Source organism: Ranitomeya variabilis, chromosome 5, assembly GCF_051348905.1.
Source record: "Ranitomeya variabilis isolate aRanVar5 chromosome 5, aRanVar5.hap1, whole genome shotgun sequence".
Taxonomy (NCBI): Eukaryota; Metazoa; Chordata; class Amphibia; order Anura; family Dendrobatidae; genus Ranitomeya; species Ranitomeya variabilis.
The window spans coordinates 552,702,054-552,723,323 of record NC_135236.1 but is presented as its reverse complement, the minus strand read 5'-3'; the positions used below and the strand labels follow the sequence as shown (position 1 = coordinate 552,723,323).

The window sequence follows — 21,270 nt, the reverse complement described above, 5'->3', positions numbered from 1 at the left end:
AGTATTTGTAAGCTAAATTGGCAGCCTGATAAATCCCCAGTCAACAGGAAACCCTCCCCCCTGGCAGTATATAATAGCTCACACATACACATAATAGACAGATCATGTGACTGACAGCTGCCGGATTTCCTATATGGTACATTTGTGGTACGTTTTGAGTATGTGCAAGTTTTGTGTGAGGCAACTTTTGCATGTGTTGCAACTTTTGTGCATGTGGCAATTTTTCCGCGTGTGCAAGTTTTGCCTGTGACGAATTTTCCATAAGGGTACTGTCACACAGTGGCACTTTGGTTGCTACGACGGCACGATCTGTGACGTTCCAGCGATATCCATTCGATATCGCAGTGTCTGACACGCTACTGCGATCAGGGACCCCGCTGAGAATCGTACGTCGTAGCAGATCGTTTGAAACTTTCTTTCGTCGTCAAGTGTCCCGCTGTGGCGGCATGATTGCATCGTGTGACAAACGTTGTATACGATGTGCGCACAGTAACCAATGGCTTCTACATCGCAAATACGTCATGAAATTATCGCTCCAGCGCCGTGTATTGCAACGTGTGACCGCAGTATACGACGCTGGAGCGATAATCAAGCGACGCTGCAACGTCACAGATCGTGCCGTCGTAGCGACCAAAGTGCCACTGTGTGACAGTACCCTAAGGTGAGTTTTGCACTGTGGCGAGTTTTGCGTGAGCCTAGTTTTGCATGTGGCGAATTTTACGCGTGGCAAGTTTTGAGTGGCAACTTTTGTGTTTTGACTTTTATGTAGCGAGGTTGGTGTATGTGTGGTGAAATGTGTGCTGAGGGTGGTATATGTGTTCAAGCACGTGATAGTGTGTGGCGCATTTTGTGTGTGTTCATATCCCCGTGTGTGGTGAGTATCCCATGTCGGGGCCCCACCTTAGAAACTGTATGGTATATACAGGTCCTTCTCAAAAAATTAGCATATAGTGTTAAATTTCATTATTTACCATAATGTAATGATTACAATTAAACTTTCATATATTATAGATTCATTATCCACCAACTGAAATTTGTCAGGTCTTTTATTGTTTTAATACTGATGATTTTGGCATACAACTCCTGATAACCCAAAAAACCTGTCTCAATAAATTAGCATATCAAGAAAAGGTTCTCTAAATGACCTATTACCCTAATCGTCTGAATCAACTAATTAACTCTAAACACATGCAAAAGATACCTGAGGCTTTTAAAAACTCCCTGCCTGGTTCATTACTCAAAACCCCCATCATGGGTAAGACTAGCGACCTGACAGATGTCAAGAAGGCCATCATTGACACCCTCAAGCAAGAGGGTAAGACCCAGAAAGAAATTTCTCAACAAATAGGCTGTTCCCAGAGTGCTGTATCAAGGCACCTCAATGGTAAGTCTGTTGGAAGGAAACAATGTGGCAGAAAACGCTGTACAACGAGAAGAGGTGACCGGACCCTGAGGAAGATTGTGGAGAAGGACCGATTCCAGACCTTGGGGAACCTGAGGAAGCAGTGGACTGAGTCTGGTGTGGAAACATCCAGAGCCACCGTGCACAGGCGTGTGCAGGAAATGGGCTACAGGTGCCGCATTCCCCAGGTAAAGCCACTTTTGAACCATAAACAGCGGCAGAAGCGCCTGACCTGGGCTACAGAGAAGCAGCACTGGACTGTTGCTAAGTGGTCCCAAGTACTTTTTTCTGATGAAAGCAAATTTTGCATGTCATTCGGAAATCAAGGTGCCAGAGTCTGGAGGAAGACTGGGGAGAAGGAAATGCCAAAATGCCTGAAGTCCAGTGTCAAGTACCCACAGTCAGTGATGGTGTGGGGTGCCATGTCAGCTGCTGGTGTTGGTCCACTGTGTTTCATCAAGGGCAGGGTCAATGCAGCTAGCTATCAGGAGATTTTGGAGCACTTCATGCTTCCATCGGCTGAAATGCTTTATGGAGATGAAGATTTCATTTTTCAGCACGACCTGGCACCTGCTCACAGTGCCAAAACCACTGGTAAATGGTTTACTGACCATGGTATTACTGTGCTCAATTGGCCTGCCAACTCTCCTGACCTGAACCCCATAGAGAATCTGTGGGATATTGTGAAGAGAAAGTTGAGAGACACAAGACCCAACACTCTGGATGAGCTTAAGGCCGCTATTGAAGCATCCTGGGCCTCCATAACATCTCAGCAGTGTCACAGGCTGATTGCCTCCATGCCACGCCGCATTGAAGCAGTCATTTCTGCCAAAGGATTCCCGACCAAGTATTGAGTGCATAACTGAACATTATTATTTGATGTTTTTTTTGTTTGTTATTAAAAAACACTTTTATTTGATTGGACGGGTGAAATATGCTAATTTATTGAGACAGGTTTTTTGGGTTATCAGGAGTTGTATGCCAAAATCATCAGTATTAAAACAATAAAAGACCTGACAAATTTCAGTTGGTGGATAATGAATCTATAATATATGAAAGTTTAATTGTAATCATTACATTATGGTAAATAATTAAATTTAACACTATATGCTAATTTTTTGAGAAGGACCTGTACTCTTTGGCACCATCGCTCTCATTCTTTAAGTCCCCCTTGTTCACATCTGGCAGCTGTCAAATTGCCTCCAACACTTTTCTTTTCACTTTTTCCCCATTATGTAGATAGGGGCAAAATTGTTTGGTGAATTGGAACGCACGAGGTGCAAATTTCACCTCATAACATAGCCTATGATGCTCTCGGGGTCCAGACGTGTGACTGTGCAAAATTTTGTGGCTGTAGCTTCGACGGTGCAGATGCCAATCCCGGACATGCACACACACATACATACACACACACACACACATTAAGCTTTATTTATTAGACTAGCTGAAGAGCCCGGCGTTGCCAGGGCATAGTAAATATCTGTGGTTAGTTATAGCACCTCACTTCTCTTATTTTCCCATCACGCCTCTCATTTTCCCCCTCACATCTCTCATTTTCTCCCTTACACCTCTCATTTCCCCCCTCACTCCTATTTTCTCCCTCACTCCTCTCATTCCCCCCTAACACTTGTCATTTCGACCTCACATCTGTCATTTTCCGATCACTCCACTATTTTCCCTCACTCCTCTCATTTTGCCCTCACACCTTTTCATTTTCACCTCACATCCCTCATTTTCACCTCACACCTCTCATTTCCCCCTCAGTATATACATGTTTGTCATCTCCCTTATATATATTATACACCTGTATGTCATCTCCTGTATATAGTTTATACCTGTATGTCATCTCCCCTGTAAATAGTATATACCTGCTGTATGTCATCTCCTTCTGTATATTGTATATACCTATGTGTAATCTCCTCCTGTATATAGTATATGCCCCTATGTCATCTCTTCTGTATATACTATATACCTGTATGGCATCTCCTCCTATATATAGTATATACCTGTATGTCATCTCCTGTATATAGTATACACCTGTATGTCATCTCCCCTGTATATAGTATATACCTGCTGTATGTCATCTCCTCCTCTATATACCTATGTGTCATCTCCTCTTTTATATAGTATATACCTGTATGTCATCTTCCCCTGTATATAGTATATATGTGTGTCATCTCCTCCTGTATATAGTATATACCTATAAGTCATCTCCTGTAAATAGTATATACCTGTGTGTCATCTGCTCCTGTATATAGTATATACCTGTGTGTCATCTCCTCCTGTATATAGTATGTACCTGTATGTCATCTCCTCCTGTATATAGTATATACCTGTGTGTCATCTCCTTCTGTATATAGTATATACCTGTGTGTCATCTCCTCCTGTATATAGTATGTACCTGTATGTCATCTCCTCCTGTATATAGTATATACCTGTGTGTCATCTCCTTCTGTATATAGTATATACCTGTGCATCATCTGCTCCTGTATATAGTATATATCTGTGAGTCATCTCCTCCTGTATATAGTATATACATGTGTCATCTCACCTGCATATAGTATATACCTGTGTGTCATCTCCTCCTTTATATAGTATATATCTGTGTGTCATCTCCCCTGTATATAGTATGTACCTGTATGTCATCTCCTCCTGTATATAGTATGTACCTGTGTGTCATCTCCTCCTGTATATAGTATATACCTGTGTGTCATCTCCCCTGCATATAGTGTATACAGTACCTGTGTGTCATCTCCCCTGTATATAGTACATACCTGTGTGTCATCTCTCTGTATATAGTATGTACCTGTATGTCATCTCCCCTGTATATAGTATATACCAGAGTGTCATCTCCTCCTGTATATAGTATATAACTGTGTGTCATCTCCCCTGTATATAGTATATATTTGTGTGTCATCTCCTCCTGTATATAGTATACACCTGTATGTCATCTCCTCCTGTATATAGTATATACCTGTGTGTCATCTCCCCTGTGTATAGTATATATGTGTGTGTCATATCCTCCTGTATATAGTATATACCTGTGTGTCATCTCCTCCTGTATATTGTATATACCTGTGTGACATCTCTCCTATATATAGTATATATCTGTGTGTCATCTCCCCTGTATATAGTATATATCTGTATGTCATCTCCTCCTGTATTAGACCGCGTTCACACATTATTTGGTCAGTATTTTTACCTCAGTATTTGTAAGCTAAATTGGCAGCCTGATAAATCCCCAGCCAACAGGAAGCCTTCCCCCGTGGCAGTATATATTAGCTCACACATACACATAATAGACAGGTCATGTGACTGACAGCTGCCATATTTCCTATATGGTACATTTTTTGCTCTTGTAGTTTGTCTGCTTATTAATCAGATTTTTATTTTTGATGGATAATACCAGACTGTGTGTGTTTTAGGGCGAGTTTCATGTGTTAAGTTGTGTTTGTTGAGTTGCATGTGGCTACATGCATGTAGCGACTTTTGTGAGATGAGTTTTCTGTGGCGACATGCATGTAGCAACTTTTTGTGTGTCGAGTTGCATGCGACAGGTTAGTGTAGCAAGTTGTGTGCAGCAAGTTGTGCGCATGGCGAGTTTTGCGCATGGCGAGTTTTATGTGTGGTGCGTTTTGAGTATGTGCAAGTTTTGTGTGAGGTAACTTTTGCATGTGTTGCAACTTTTGTGCATGTGGCAATTTTTCCGCGTGTGCAAGTTTTGCGCATGGCGAGTTTTCCATGAGGTGAGTTTTGCACATGTGGTGAGTTTTGAGTGAGCCTAGTTTTGCATGTGGCGAGTTTTCTGTGTGGCGAGTTTTGAGCAGCGACTTTTGTGTTTCGACTTTTATGTGGCGAGGTTAGTGTATGTGTGGTGAAATGTGTGCTGAGGGTGGTATATGTGTTCAAGCACGTGGTAGTGTGTGGCACATTTTGTGTGTGTGTTCATATCCCCGTGTGTGGTGAGCATCCCATGTCGGGGCCCCACCTTAGAAACTGTACGGTATATACTCTTTGGCGCCATCGCTCTCACTCTTTAAGTCCCCCTTGTTCACATCTGGCAGCTGTTAATTCGCCTCCAACACTTTTCCTTTCACTTTTTCCCCATTATGTAGATAGGGGCAAAATTGTTGGGTGAATTGGAACGCGCGGGGTTAAAATTTCGCCTCACAACATAGCCTATCTTGTCCTGTTTGGGTTTCTTGGACCAGGGATCATGGGTAATGCTTTGAACACCTGCCATCAATCATACAGGGAGATTTTTTTTTTGAGACTCCCACATGGACCATGGATCATGTTTTTTGTGATGGTGTCAAACAGCAATGGGTCAATCTGAAGGTCTGGCAGTTCGGCACTGATGATATTGTCAATTTCGGTAGGCTGTATTTTTTGCTTCAAGATGTGGGCGTGAGGAAGGTCTCTTTTTTGCCATTCAACTGAATACATCCAGCACTGCGTCTCACCATAAATATGTGATTTTGTGATGAGATTAGTCATTTTTGAAAGTTTCTGTTTGAAAACCCGAGCAATAAGGTCATGGCGATTCACTGTTTTTTGGCCCGACAACAGGAGCCCTCCAATTTCCTCCCAGGCAGGATTGCAAGTAAAGGTGATGAAAAGATCTGGATGGCCATACTTTCTCACATAAGTCATTGCATCCTGTGTGTATTCATGCATGTGTCGTGGGCTTCCAGTGACAGTTGATGGAAGAATAACCATTTTCCACAACTCTTTTGGATCAGCATCATTTGCAACAGCATCTCTAAGGTGAATATATTCCTCTGCCCTGAGCTTCATTTGATTTAGTCGGATATATAAAAGACGTTCATTCTCAATCTTTGCAAACATGTCAACAATAAATTGGTGGAAGAGGTGTTTGCATTTCAAGATGTGATTTTCCTCTGCAAATCTTGTCATGATCCTATATGCATAGAAGTCCATGGCAGACACTTTTTTTTCCTGAAGGGTTGCCTGTTGTAGGATATGTCTGAGGTATTCCAAAGTGATAGCCATCCTGTCCCTGCCAAAAGATGATTGGATATTGCAGTGCATCATAGGACCTGTGAGTTTCTGCTACTCGTTGCTTGTTCCTTTTCTGAAGCACAATGTCACGGCTTTGAAAATCATTACCTACAATCAAGATGGCTACCTCATCAAATGTGGGAGCATTGAAACCTCGCTGATGCTCACCTTGTGGTGTTTTGTCAGCTCGAATGACAACCTTGTAATCGTTATTTGGCATGCATTCAAGTGCAGTCTTGAAAAGTTGAACATATGGATTGCTGGAGTGAAGGAACTGCTGTAAAATAGTGACAATATCAAGGCGAGTGTTAGGAATTAAAGAGCATCTCCGCTGAGCCTCTGCTTCTGCATTTCCCATGAAGAAGAGTTGAAGAAATTGAGGTTCTTCTCCTTGTAATGGAAGCAGTGAGCCAATTGAGTGATAAACCTGTCCTTGAACTTTAAATGTTGGCATAAATCCTGTTGTAAACATTTCTTTTGTTGCACCAAATGATGTCATTTGGAAGCAGGAGTTGTACTTCCTGATGTTGTCCAAGAAATGCTTTGATATTGTACTGGTACCTGTCATCGGAGACTTTAGGGGATCTGGTGGTGACAGGAGAGGTGGAAGTTTAAAGGGACTCTGTCACCTGAATTTGGAGGGAACAATTTTCAGCCATAGAGGCAGGGTTTTCGGCTGTTTGATTCACCCTTTCCTTACCCACTGGCTGCAATATTGGATTAAAGTTCATTCTCTGTCCTCCATAGTACACGCCTGCGCAAGGCAAGACAATTAATTGGCTCTTGAGGAAGCAGTTCTTGTTCTCTTGTCTGCAAGCCTCGCTTCCCTCTCCTCAGAAAGTTCATTGGCTCTTGAGGAAGCAGCTCTTATTCTCTTGTCTGCAAGCCTCACTTCCCTCTGCTCAGAAAGTTCATTGGCTCTTGAGGAAGCAGCTGCTGTTCTCATGTGTGTCAGCCTTGTTTCTCGGTCTTCACATTTTTCTTTGGCCCGTAATGCAGCTTTTCTTTTCGCATCAGCTGACATTCGTACCATGGAATTCCTTTTCTTATGAAGCATTATTGTGGTAAAAATAGTCTGTAACTGGCAGTTTCTATATCCTCCCACATAAAGGTAATGTGACTGACATCAGCCTTTCCACCAACACACCCCAACAACATGCTATTACCTCACACAAGCTTTGTTATACTGAGAATGTCCTGCCTATATTAACCAATCAGAGCTCAGATTAATTAACTGTAGCAAAGTAGAACCTGAGCTGTGATTGGTTGCTATTGGCAGACTGATAAATCCCAGCCAACAGGAAGCCTTCCCACCTGGCAGTAAATATTAGGGTATGTGCACACGTCAGGATTTCTTGCAGAAATTTCCTGAAGAAAACCAGAAATTTTCTGCAAGAAATCCGCATTTTTTTTTTTCGTTTTTTTTCCTGTTTTTTTCGCTTTTTTTTTTAGCATTTTGCAAGCGAAATTAGCTTGCAGAATGCTAAAGTTTTCCAAGCGATCTGTAGCATCGCTTGGAAAACTGACTGACAGGTTGGTCACACTTGTCAAACATAGTGTTTGACAAGTGTGACCAACTTTTTACTATAGATGCAACCTATGCAGCATCAATAGTAAAAGATAGAATGTTTAAAAGTAATTTAAAAAAAAAAAAATGGTTATACTTACCTGCAGACAGCCGATCTCCTCAGCGGCGTCCGTTCCTATAGATGATGTGTGTGTGCAGGACCTTTGATGACGTCGTCACGTGAGCGGTCACATGACCGGTCTCGCGACCAATCACAAGACAGCGACGTCATCGCAGGTCCTTCACCGCACACCAGCTATAGGAACCGAAGCGGCAGCATGCACCTGAGAGGAAGACTGCGGGGGGCATCGAAGGTGAGTATATAACTATTTTTTATTTTAATTCTTTTTTTTTTACCAATTATATGGTGCCCAGTCCGTGGAGGAGAGTCTGCTCTCCTCCACCCTGGGTACCAACCGCACATAATCTGCTTACTTCCCGCATGGTGTGCACAGCCCCGTGCGGGAAGTAAGCAGATCAATGCATTCCTAGGTGTGCGGAACCCCGCAATTCCGCAAATTTAATAAACATGTTGCTTTTTTTTCCGCGATGCGATTTTTTCGCGGAAACAATGCACCATTTGCACAAAAAATGTGGAATACCCTGAAAATAATGGGAGGCATATGTTAGCGTTTTTTTTGCGTTTTTTTCGCGCTTTTATCACATTTTTATAGCGAAAAAAACGCGAAAAATACTGAACGTGTGCACATGGCCTTAGCTCACACATACACATAATAGACAGGTCATGTGACTGACAGCTGTCGTATTTCATTTGTTGCTCTTGTAGTTTGTCCGCTTATTAATCAGATTTTTATTTTTGAAGGATAATACCAGACTTGTGTGTGTTTTAGGGCAAGTTTCATGTGTCAGGTTGAGTGTGTTGAGTTGCGTGTGGCGACATGCATGTAGTGAATTTTGTGAGATGAGTTTTGTGTGGCGACATGCGTGTAGCAAATTTTTGTGTGTCGAGTTGCATGTGACAGGTTAATGTGTTTTGCGCGTGGCGAGTTTTATGTGTGGTGCGTTTTGAGTATGTGCAAGTTTTGTGTGAGGCAACTTTTGCATGTGTTGCAACTTTTGTGCATGTGACAATTTTTCCGCGTGTGCAAGTTTTGTATGTGGCGAATTTTCCATGAGGTGAGTTTTGCACGTGCGGCGAGTTTTGCGTGAGCCTAGTTTTGCATGTGGTGAGTTTTGCATGTGGCGAATTTTGCGGGTGGCGAGTTTTGAGCGGCGACTTTTGTGTTTCGACTTTAATGTGGCGAGGTTGGTGCATGTGTGGTGAAATGTGTGCTGAGGGTGGTATATATGTTCAAGCACGTGGTAGTGTGTGGCGCATTTTGTGTGTGTGTTCATATCCCCATGTGTGGTGAGTATCCCATGTCGGGGCCCCACCTTAGCAACTGTACGGTATATACTCTTGCTCTTGTTCTTTAAGTCCCCCTTGTTCACATCTGGCAGTTGTCAATTTGCCTCCAACACTTTTCCTTTCACATTTTCCCCATTATGTATATAGGGGCAAAATTGTTTCGTGAATTGGAACGCGCGGGGTTAAAATTTTGCCTCACAACATAGCCTATGACGCTCTCGCGTCTGACTGTGCAAAATTTTGTGGCTGTAGCTGCGACGGTGCAGGTGCCAATCCCGGACATACACACATACACACATACACACACACATTCAGCTTTATATATTAGATATACCTGTAAGTCATCTGCCCTGTATATAGTATATACCTGTATGTCGTCTCCCCTGTATATAGTATATACCTGTATGCCATCTCCTCCTGGCTGTCAATTTGCCTCCAACACTTTTCCTTTCACTTTTTCCCCATTATGTATATAGGGGCAAAATTGTTTGGTGAATTGGAACGCGCGGGGTTAAAATTTTGTCGCATAGCCTATGTCGCTCTCGGGGTCCAGATGTGTGACTGTGCAAAATTTTGTGGCTGTAGCTGCGACGGTGCAGATGCCAAACCCGGACATACATACACACACATTCAGCTTTATATATTAGATGTGCAAGAACTTGACACATTATTACTGTTTGTGGGGGGATTCAGAGTGCATTATTACTATATATGTGGGTCCCAGCGGTATTAATTGCTAAGGAGACATTCAGAGGACATTATTACTTTTTAGGGGCACTCAGGTAACATAATTAAATATTAATTGGGCACTTAGATTATAGGATATTGTAACCATGAAAGGGGCACACAGGAGGCATGTTTACTATCTATTACTATCTAGACTGTAAATTGTGGGCGCTATTACATGGTAGAGCACTCACAGTGGGCATCGATATTTTCTTGGGGCAAGGTCATTAGCAAGCGTGAACAACGGTAACATTTTACGATATAAGGGGAACAGTGCAGTGGTGGGAAATTTTACTATGTGCAGCATTATGCTACACAGCAGATGCAGTAATAGAGACAAACAAGGCAGCAGCGGTCTGAACATTAGGGTATTAGTGGGATTGCGAGTTTGTACAGGATGGGAATGGATAGGGCGGAATACTGAAAATGTATGTGACAAGTTAACCATTTCTTTGTTGTAAACTTTGCAGACTAGACGTGGCTGGAAGAAGTATTCTTGTTGGTCTGGACCACAGGAAAAGGATGGAAAAATTTAACTACCCCATCAGAAAGAACATACGATATAACTCTCTATCTTTAACTGATATTCAAGGGGTAATGTTTCTCCTTGTGGAGAGTGACATGTCAAGACTGACATGACAAGATGAGGAGACCTTTAAGCCTTCCAATCTTCCCCTGGAAATGTGCAAATTGTCTCTTCAGAGAGGGAGATGACTAGAACTCTAGTGCCGCCTATAGGAAGAGCAATCCTAAAAGTCAATATTGACCCTCCAATGAGCCTTGATACATGCCTTAGGATAAAAGCCAAAAACCAAATCTCAATATCTCTTAACATGTTCTGCGGGACTGGTATCTACCTCTAAAAAGTCATCGTATGGCGGTAACATCGGTGTTGGTCTTTGTGCAGTAATAACAAAGTTGCTGAAGTTGCCCTATGCCAATTATCAGGGTGCTCCACCCTAGTTGTAAAAATAGTTACCTTGGTGAGGGGCCCACACAAATGTGTTCAGCCCCCCATGCTTACACCACCAGCTGTCTTAGACATTACGTCTAGAAGAAAATTGTTTACATGTCCTTTTATTAATCCCACATTACATTCAGCCTATCTCTAACCTGAAATGGCTGATAACTCGGAACAGACCCTTCAAGAAGACGAAAATTGGTCTCAGTACGCGGTTTACATATTTCATATTCTGTCCTCATAGCAAGTCAGTGAAGAGCGGAGCAATTATGCCACACTGGTAATCATTTCTGTGCACCAGACACATATAACATAGTAGCTGATATAAAAACTGAACCAACATATGCTTGGTGTAAGAAAAAAGAAAAACAAAAATTAGGATTTAACCTTCCAGAATGGATTTTTATCAAGCTATTTTTTAATGCAGGAACCTTTAGCACAAAACTAACACTTTGATGATTCATCTGTAAGTAAATGAATAGAAATGTCAGCAAGAATCCCAATGCAGCTCACACATATGCTGATTTCACTGTATTTACAACCTATTTTTTTAATGCTTGTACACAATTGATATCTACAGTGCTATATTAATTCAGTAAACCAATGAGGGAATCTAAATCTTCATACATGGCTATATCCCATTGCTTCTGATGCTTTTATTCTGACATTCCTTTCATAAATAGTTGATAAATTATACTTGATGGATGAACCTATTGTAAGATGGCCGCCGGCCGAGTCCTTGAGGGGAGACATGTGTCATCGCGGTTATTAGCTGCGGTGATGTGACTCGGAAGCATGCTCCAGCACATATAGTGGTGAGAGAGTTCTAAGGCCATTCCAGGGCCGGGTTTTAAGAGCAGTCATAAGAGATGGGTGAGAATGTCTGCTCACATATCCCAACCGCAGGGGCGTGGTTTAGCAAATAAAATGGAGGACAAGTGTCTCATTTAGTGTCTCAGCTAGAGATGTGTGGATCTCCTGTGTGTTGGTCTGTGCTAGTGCAGCGCCCCAGAGTCCTGGTCGTTGCAGTACTGATGCTCCGCCGCTAAGGGGGGCTATGGTACGTCCGATGGCACTGAAGGAGTTCACCTGACCAGGTATCACAGACACCAATACACTTCACAGTCTGGCCTCCAGGGGGAGCTAAGGGTGCTATGTATTAGGCCACTCCCACTCCTCACAATCTGGTAAAACTGGGGGTTGGATAGGAAGTTAGAAAGAAAGCTGACTGGGTTGGAACCAGGCAACATCCTGTGGCAGAGGGTGTTGCAGGGGAAGATTCAGGGGGGTCCCTGTCAGGGGTGGGATCCTGACAGAGGCCTAGTGAACTGAGAGAACGTTACGGGGCCGCGCCTGCACCTGATCGCGGCGGTACCCTAAGAAAGGACAAGAGGTGAGGATTATTGTGCTGAGTGAGAAACGAGATCAACGCAACAAGGAGAAACACCAGTAGGAGTCGTGCTGTAAGACGAGGCAACATCCTACTGAGGCGCGCAGCCGGTGGCCGGAACACCGAGGAAGTATAGAGCTCCAGGCCTAACTTCAAACCTACGGCAGGACAGTCAGTTATAGGCGGGCTGTCGCACCCAAATCACCTAAGAAGACATAGGGGGCAACAACAGGAGAGGGGCGACACTAGGGTCCAAGAAAAGCTCCGAGCCTACCCGTCATACAGGTGCATCCTAGCCATATCATCTGGGGGACAAAGAAGAACATCATAATCGAGTTGTGAGGGAACTTCAGAAACAGACACAACAGTTGTGGGGACTATCCCGTAAGCACAGCAGGGGAGGACCACAACACACAAGCGCTAGAAGGTAGGCACAGATTTCCACCTGCAAAGGGAACCCTGGAGGTGCCATCGGACCGGCCGGACTTGCGCAGCCTGGTTAACCTTATTCCGGACTGAGGATCCTGAAGCCTTCAGTAAAGAGGTAAAGAGACTGCAACCTGGAGTCCTCTTTATTTACTGCAACCTGCACCACATCACTAAAGCATCACCACCCACACCTTTCATTGGGCGCCCCTCAGCAGGGTCACGGACCGAGTCTAGCCACCGTGACAACCCCAGAGCAGAGACTCAGAGGCCCGGTACTGGGTACCCCTCGGCCCTGCGGCAGTGGGGGCGCTACACTAAGCCTTAAAGAACCGGACACTATCCTGAGCGGGTGGACCCACTGTATTGTATGGACTTTTTACTTTGTGTTTTCACCTTGTGCCGGAAAAGGCTGTTCTTTTGTTTGCTATCCTGATAAGTCTATGAACTTTGAAAAAACTTGCCTGGACATTGCAGCAATACCGCTTCCTATGCCTACCTCCACCGCAGCTGAGTGAGCACAAACCTCTACAATATAAAGCTGTTAGTGTCTTAGAGTTAAGGTTCTACTCCATTCATTGGTATGCAGGATATCGTTGATGTCTACAACCTTTTGGAGTAAACGATTTCATTCAGTGCACAGAAAGTATTTTTTACCTCTCCAGTTGATAGCTGGAGGTATGTTGTAAAATTGCCGATCAATTGGCATCCCAGACGGAAGCACCTCTGGAATCTGTCCGTTGACTTCCACTTGGATTTGGGGTTACGCCAGAATAAGCACATCTCCACGCATCTCGGATAAGCGGCATACCATAGTGGAGTATCCCACCCATCTGCAAAGCCCAGTCTAGCGTTGTGTCTATCTTGCACAAGCAACTCAGGTGGGTGTTCACACACGTATTACCAACACCTTTACTATCTTTTCTGTGCTCAGGTAGCACTTTTTTCTCTCTACTTAGTCTCCTGCACAGGATTTACAAATAATATCCATACTGAGTGTATGCTCGGGGTCCTATTTTCTTTAACAGAACTAGACAAAGGAGTCCAAAGAAGTCACATAGAAACGACTGCTGTCATCCACATGTTCTATGGAGTAACCTGACTAGGCATTTTCCAAGAATAATCATAATACTTGCCCTAAACCACCAGTGGTTACCCTAAAGTTAATCTGTAGCACAAAATGACTCTTCAAACCAAGCACAGGAGCTCGGTGCACCCTTGGTGTGGCCAAACATTTCTGTGCACCTTTCCACCCACTTGTTTTCCCTCTATATCCCATATTCTCTGGAGCTGTCAATCAAAGAGGGGACTGCGAAAGAGGGAAAACAAGCAAGTGAGAAGGTTCTAGCGATAGATACTACATTTTGCTGTAGTAAATTTTTTTTTAAAAAGATCACAATATGAACTGCGCAAGCACAGTATTTAAAATAGATGGCAGGTCACCGAAAGTTCAGTAAGGATGAATATGAGAACAGAGCACCAAAAACAGCCCCGCCCATAGGTCCGCCCCGAAGCACGAGAATCTAATTCACTGAAAACCGCAAATACAAATTACACAACAACCACAAGACAGATTTCATCAACCCAGCGTGCACTAAAAACTCATTTGTTCAGATTGGCCTACCGCCTCAACGCATTAACCTAATTATCCCTGTGTGGCCCATTAATAAAAAACAACAACATAATCACGTTCCTCCATCATGTTCTCATACACTTTATGCAGTTAATAGCCTCTGTGTCTGTACTGTTACATACTTAGGCAGTTAACTGGTTCATGCAGCTTTACATGAACACCCGAGCCTTACACTATGGCTGGTCCAAATAACTAAAGCAATTGTTACCATCCACCTCTTGTGTCTCCCCTTTTCCTCATAGATTGTAAGCTTGCGAACAGCAGGGCCCTCATTCCTCCTGGTATCTGTTTTGAACTGTGATTTCTGTTATGCTGTAATGTCTATTGTCTGTACGCGTCCCCTCTATAAGTTGTAAAGCGCTGCGGAATATGTTGGCGCTATATAAATAAAATTATTATTATTATTATTATTATTATTAACCCAGGTATCATTTTAATCTGTATATCGGCTCCAACCAGACACTATCTCTAGGTTACTGTGCACAATCTGATGACAAGTTCCCTTTAAGTATATAACACTCGGTATCCGCACTAACCTTACCTTATGCCATTAACTCACTCCAAGATGACAAACGTATATTTTGGCTAATATTTCTAGTCACATTGCAAACCTTATTAAAGTGTATCTGTCATTTTGTAAAAGTAAAAGTTTTTATATAATACAGGCACTGCATAGTGTTGATGGCCGGCGGGAATCTGGGCGTTAAGACCCCCAACAAATGGTCAAAACATCATTCTGAAGTGTGCAGAGCAGCACTCCTAATGAGAACACGTGCAAGCTGCAAACTGCAATATAGATAAAAAAGAACACAGCAGCACATGTACATGAATCTAGGCCATGTGAAAACACAGACAAATATTCAATATGAATTATACTTCTCAAAAATATTCTTTCACAAATTTTTTCAAAATTTTTTTTTTACCATACATGCCACTTTTGGGCCACCAGCCTACAACTACGGACAAAACATGTCACTCTAGGGCAAAACCTACAATTTTATGGGCAGGTAGAGCTGATTACCGCCACCTGCAAGGTCAATGGGAGGAGTGCAAGATCAGTCTGGATGCAGCCAACATGAATCTAGGCCATGTGAAAACACAGACAAATATTCAATATGAATTTCATCTATAATTGTAAGTTTTATGAAAAAAAAATTTTGAAAAAATGTATGAAAAAATATTTTTGAGAAGTATGATTCATATTGAATATTTGTCTGTGTTTTCACATGGCCTAGATTAATGTACATGTGCTGCTGTGTTCTTTTTTATCTATATTGCAGTTTGCAGCTTTGCACGTGTTCACATTAGGAGTGCTGGTTGTTTGTTTTTTTCTCTATTTAGTTATTGGATGTTGGCTGCATCCAGACTGATCTTGCACTCCTCCCATTGACCTTGCAGGTGGTGGTAATCAGCTCTACCTGCCCATAAAATTGTAGGTTTTGCCCTAGAGTGACATGTTTTGTCCGTAGTTGTAGGCTGGTGGCCCAAAAGTGGCATGTACGGTAGAGTAGGACCCATCAGAGGGAGATCACCTTGCCATGGTTGATGGGCACACATGAATTGGCCAATTTATGCGCTAAGAATCTTCATTTCATCTATAATTGTAAATTTTATGAAAAAAAAAATTTGAAAAAATTTGTGAAAAAATATTTTTGAGAGGTATAATTCATATTGAAAATTTGTCTCCGTTTTCACATGGCCTAGATTCATGTACATGTGCTGCTGTGTTCCTATTATCTATCTATCTATCTATCTATCTATCTATCTATCTATCTATCTATCTATCTATCTATATATATTGTTTCCAAAATGATAGTTTTACTTTAAAGGATTGATCATTGACTTATTTGGTAGCAACTTCTAATGGGTGGCTCTAGAGAGACTGTTCTCTTTCTTTTCAAGAACTAATTTACATATTACCTGTAAGGGTACTGTCACACAGTGGCACTTTTGTCGCTACGACGGTACGATCCGTGACGTTCCAGCGATATCCATACGATATCGCAGTGTCTGACACGCAGCAGCGATCAGGGACCCTGCTGAGAATCGTACGTCGTAGCAGATCGTTTGGAACTTTCTTTCGTCGCTGGATCTCCCGCTGTCATCGCTGGATCGTTGTGTTTGACAGCGATCCAGCGATGCGTTCGCTTGTAACCAGGGTAAACATCGGGTTACTAAGCGCAGGGCCGCGCTTAGTAACCCGATGTTTACCGTGGTTACCAGCGTAAAAGTAAAAAAAAAAAAACTGTACATACTTACATTCCGGTGTCTGTCCCCCGGCGTTCTGCTTCTCTGCACTGTGAGCGCCGGCCGGCCGGAAAGCGAGCACAGCGGTGACGTCTGACGTCACCGCTGTGCTTTCCGGCTGGCGCAGACACAGTGGAGAGAAGCAGAATGCCAGGGGACAGACACCGGAATGTAAGTATGTACAGTTTGTTTTTTTTTACTTTTACGCTGGTAACCACGGTAAACATCGGGTTACTAAGTGCGGCCCTGCGCTTAGTAACCCGATGTTTACCCTGGTTACCCGGGGCCTTCGGCATCGTTGGTCGCTGGAGAGCTGACTGTGTGACAGCTCCCCAGCGACCACACAACGACTTTCCAACGATCACGGCCAGGTCGTATCGCTGGTCGTGATCGTTGGTAAATCGTATAGTGTGACAGTACCCTAAGACTTGGTCTTCTGAGAAGAGCAAGAAAAGTCTTGATTGTGTTTAACTTTGTCTGATCCACCCAATGTCCAGAAACTGATCCACTAGTAATCAAACCTTGCCATAAGGTAGTGTGACTTCAATAAAAGGTACAGCACACACCAATATCCAACCTACTGTCAGCTGGGTTTATATATATTCACTGACATATTTAATTGTTCTCACTTGTGTGTTACCCTTTGCATGTGTGTCTCTGTCACTTGGACTTTTCAAGGTGCGTTTCCCTTATGGGTTCCCTCTAGCTGAGTCTTGAGGGAAGTGTTTGGCCATCAGGTTCTGTTCCTCCATGAAAAAACCCTGACTGTCCTCTCTCAGGAGGAGAGCTGACCTACATGGCTTGGGTGGCAGCCTGGGCTCACACTGGGAACAAGTTTGGGTCTCCCTTGACTTTAGTTTGAGGAAGCCAACAGACCCTGACTCTTGCTTTGGTGCCCTTGCTTAGAGGGGAAGATATCGGTTTTTGTGGAACTTTGCTCCTGTTGGAGAGGGCTACGACTGACTGAATCATACTGCATTTTTGTGTGGCTCTCAGGTACAGAACACAGTTCTCAAGCTCTTAAAAATATATATATCTATTCACCACCTCTCCCTCTCTTTCGGGAACTGGTTACCTATCACATACAGCATACCAGGCATTAGTCACCCCATGAACAGCAACTTACTAACCTTAGGTTACAATATGAGATGTCTTCAATAACCTGGTAATAACAGTATTTGAGGGATACATATCTACCTTCCGTCTTCCAATATTTTTTCTACATCACTGACAGATGTATGTGAAGACTCCTAGAATCCGGTCATTAAATATTTACAGCAAATTACCTCAAGAATCAGCTGGAATTAAATTCCTTCATTAAAATCTCATTAGTCTTCAAATTATTCAGAGATGATGATTCTTCCTAAAGGATTATACTAGATAAAGCCTTTAACGTTCTGCCAATGTATAATAAATGTGAGGATACTGGTTCCTTTGTGTCACTGATACTGGAATAATAGCTGTGACCTCGCTCACCTTTGCGTCCATTTCCAAGCCGACAGTCTCACAATGGGACCAATTATGTAACCAGCGTGACTTATCTTGTCCAGACAGGGACCTTTTCCTTTCAATGAGAGAGAATTAAAAAAGGTCTGTTACAATTACACAGTTCTGAAGAACAAATGAGATGGATTGTAGTTACTGTTGGCTAAAGCTGTGGTGGTGATAATCATCTTACGCACATGTCTATATAATGTGTTACTCATTAAACTTAGCTGAGAGCTTCATTATCATTTTAGCCTTCCAGAATTTGGACATGTGGAACATTGAGCTTTCTAAATGAAGTTCTAGTAATGAGAGAAAAGGCATTCGATTTTCGATTTTTCTATATTAAAAAAACACGTTCTCTTTCAGCACTATTCTCCTTGAGATTACAGAACTTTTGGCACATAATGTTGTAATGGTTCATTCACTAAAAAAAATTCAAGATGGGCATGAATGCCCGTTTTTGTAAAACATATTATTACAAGTTATAGGTACTAAACTCTGTGATAGGACATTGATCCAGGGAACTAGTCTGATTGCCGTATGTGGAGTCTGGAAGGAATTTTTCCCTGAATATGGGGCAATTAGCATCTGACTTGTGGTTTTTTTGCCTTCCTCTGGGTCAACATGTTAGGTTATCGGTTGAACTCTTGAACTTCATGGACAATATTTTCATTCAACCTCACAACTATAAAATTAGAAAACTATACTGTAGTTCAACTGCGGAAACCGCACTGAACCAATAACCTTACTCTTAAGAAGTGTTTTTCCAAGTATCTCTCAGTCTACATAGTCATTGTATTGTCATTAAATATAACAGTGTCAAAATGTCTATGGACTTTTCTTATAGTAGTATTTTTAGATATGTGTCTATGTAGCTGATAAAGTATAAATTGTATTGTTTCATCTGGTCACTTTATTGATCATTACATTTTAAAGTCCTGTTTTCTTTGAGATACCTGCTTGAGAAGCTTCAAGTTTAGCGCTCACTGGATGCCCTCCCCATCGTGGTAGTTTATGTGCCTGTACCCTTCCTACCTACATCTCTAAAGATCCTTTTACATGGACAATTTGCATATTTTGAGCATATTTACAATTATATATCAATACATTTTGTATTGGCCAATGTAAAAGGGCCTTTAAATGAACTGTTATTGAGGGAGGAAATGGAATGGGGAATAATGACTAAAGGTGATAGCTGTTGGAAGAATGCTTGTTTGGCTGACAGCTATCTCACATGATCCACCATTCACGTGTTGGCTTGTTCTGGGCAAGCGTTCATGTTTTTTTCAATAGGCAGTGGTTTAATGAAAGGACTAGGCATTGAAATTTAAAAACAATTCAACATTTGTCAGGGGAAATTTGGGTCATTCCCAATTCATAATCGATAGTCTACCTATCCTATCTATACCAACTTGTTGACTATGTCTACTTTGCCATAAACCTCATTCACACCTCTGTATTCAAAGACGTACGTGAAAGGATGGTTCAGTTGTCATCAATGTTTTTCACGTATGGATAAATAAATTAATTACAAAGCTCCCGCTTTCCGTAGCAATAATAAAGTATAAAGAGTATAAAACAGACATGTCTCCATGTGTTTTGCACTTGGTCTGGGAAAAAACATGGACATGAGAATAGCACTATAGATTTTAATGGGTATGTGTTCTATCAATGAAAAACACAGCTAAAACACAAACATGTATTGTGGATGCATGAATAAGGCCTTAAAGTCCATCAACACTCATTTAAAGCCTTCTTTCATGAGTTTATGCAAACTAACTGCAATCTGTAGCCCTGTAAAATAATTTAGTAAGCCAACGAACAAGTTTTTTGGTCATTCATAGTCTGATCAGTTGCTGCATATTTACAAGGCACAATGATTGTTAACATAACTGATTATCAACCATGTAATTATGCCACCAAATGTGGACTAAGTCCCAATACATATGGCGTAGAAGTAAAACGTCATTTCAGAAAAGAAACATCATACCAACAGTAAAATATGATGGTGGTGTGAAGGTCTAAAGCTGTTTTGCTGTTTTAGGACCTGGAAGATTTGCTGTTGTAAATGGAACCATGATTTCTGCTATCTGCCAAAAAATCCTGAAGGAGAATGTCTGGCCATTTCTTCGTGACCTCAAGCTGAAGAGCACTTGGGTTATGTAGCAGGATTAAGATCCAAAACACACCAGCGAGTCCACTTCTAAATGGCTTTAGAAAATCAAAATTAAGACTTTGGGGTGGCGTAGTCAAAGTTCTGACCTTAATCAGATTGAGATGCTGTTGCATGACCTTTAAAAAGGCAGGTCATGCTCAGAAACTCTCCAATATGGCTGAATTACAACAATTCTGCAAAGATGAGTGGGACAAAATTTCTCCAGAACTGGTGGCCCAACCAGTTATTAGGTTTGGGGTCAATCATTTTTACACAGGGCCCTGTAGGTTTGAATTTATTTTTCTCTTAAAGGGCCACTGTCACCCCCCCAGCCGTTATAAACTAAAAGAGCCACCTTGTGCAGCAGTAATGCTGCAGTCTAACAAGGTGGCTCTTTTAGTTTTTGATTCATTTATTACCTCAATAAAGCGTTTTAAAAATTGGCCACACATACCAGATATTGTACCAGGAGGCGGTCCGAATCGTCCTCTATCAATCTTCCAACTGCCGTCACTCTTCTCTTCAGGGCCGATGGTACCCGCCTCCTTCGCGTTGTTGCTTCTTAAATCCGGCGCCTGCGCTGTGCGTGCCTGCCTGAGGCCTGCGCAGTGTTCTTTGTCAGTCACATCTCAGATGCCGGGTGCCTGACTGCGCCCTGTTACTGAATCCCCGCCCCGCACTGTGTTATTCATTATGCACGGTGCGGGGCTGGGGTTCCTGGGAAGGCGGGGGAGCGTCAGAGATGGGAGAGCATCCGAGATGGGGGAGTGCCTGAACAGCGCAGTGCGCATGCCCAGGAATGCCAGCCCCGCACTGTGCATAATGAATAACACAGTGCGGGGCGGGGATTCAGTAACAGGGCGGCCGCACTGCCCGCACAGGCG

The 21,270-nt window shown here is 42.6% G+C and overlaps 2 long non-coding RNA genes across 2 annotated transcripts in view; one reads left to right on the top strand and one right to left on the bottom strand.

Moving 5' to 3' along the window:
• The window catches only part of LOC143776476 (uncharacterized), a 163,636-nt gene that overhangs the window by 85,929 nt on the left and 56,437 nt on the right, over positions 1-21,270 (bottom strand). The window contains exon 2 of the long non-coding RNA XR_013215840.1: positions 18,220-18,307. This is a non-coding gene — a long non-coding RNA (uncharacterized LOC143776476). The remainder of the gene's footprint in view (positions 1-18,219; positions 18,308-21,270) is intronic.
• LOC143776478 (uncharacterized) overlaps positions 1-21,270 on the top strand; it is a 195,400-nt gene that overhangs the window by 128,422 nt on the left and 45,708 nt on the right. The window lies entirely within an intron of this gene.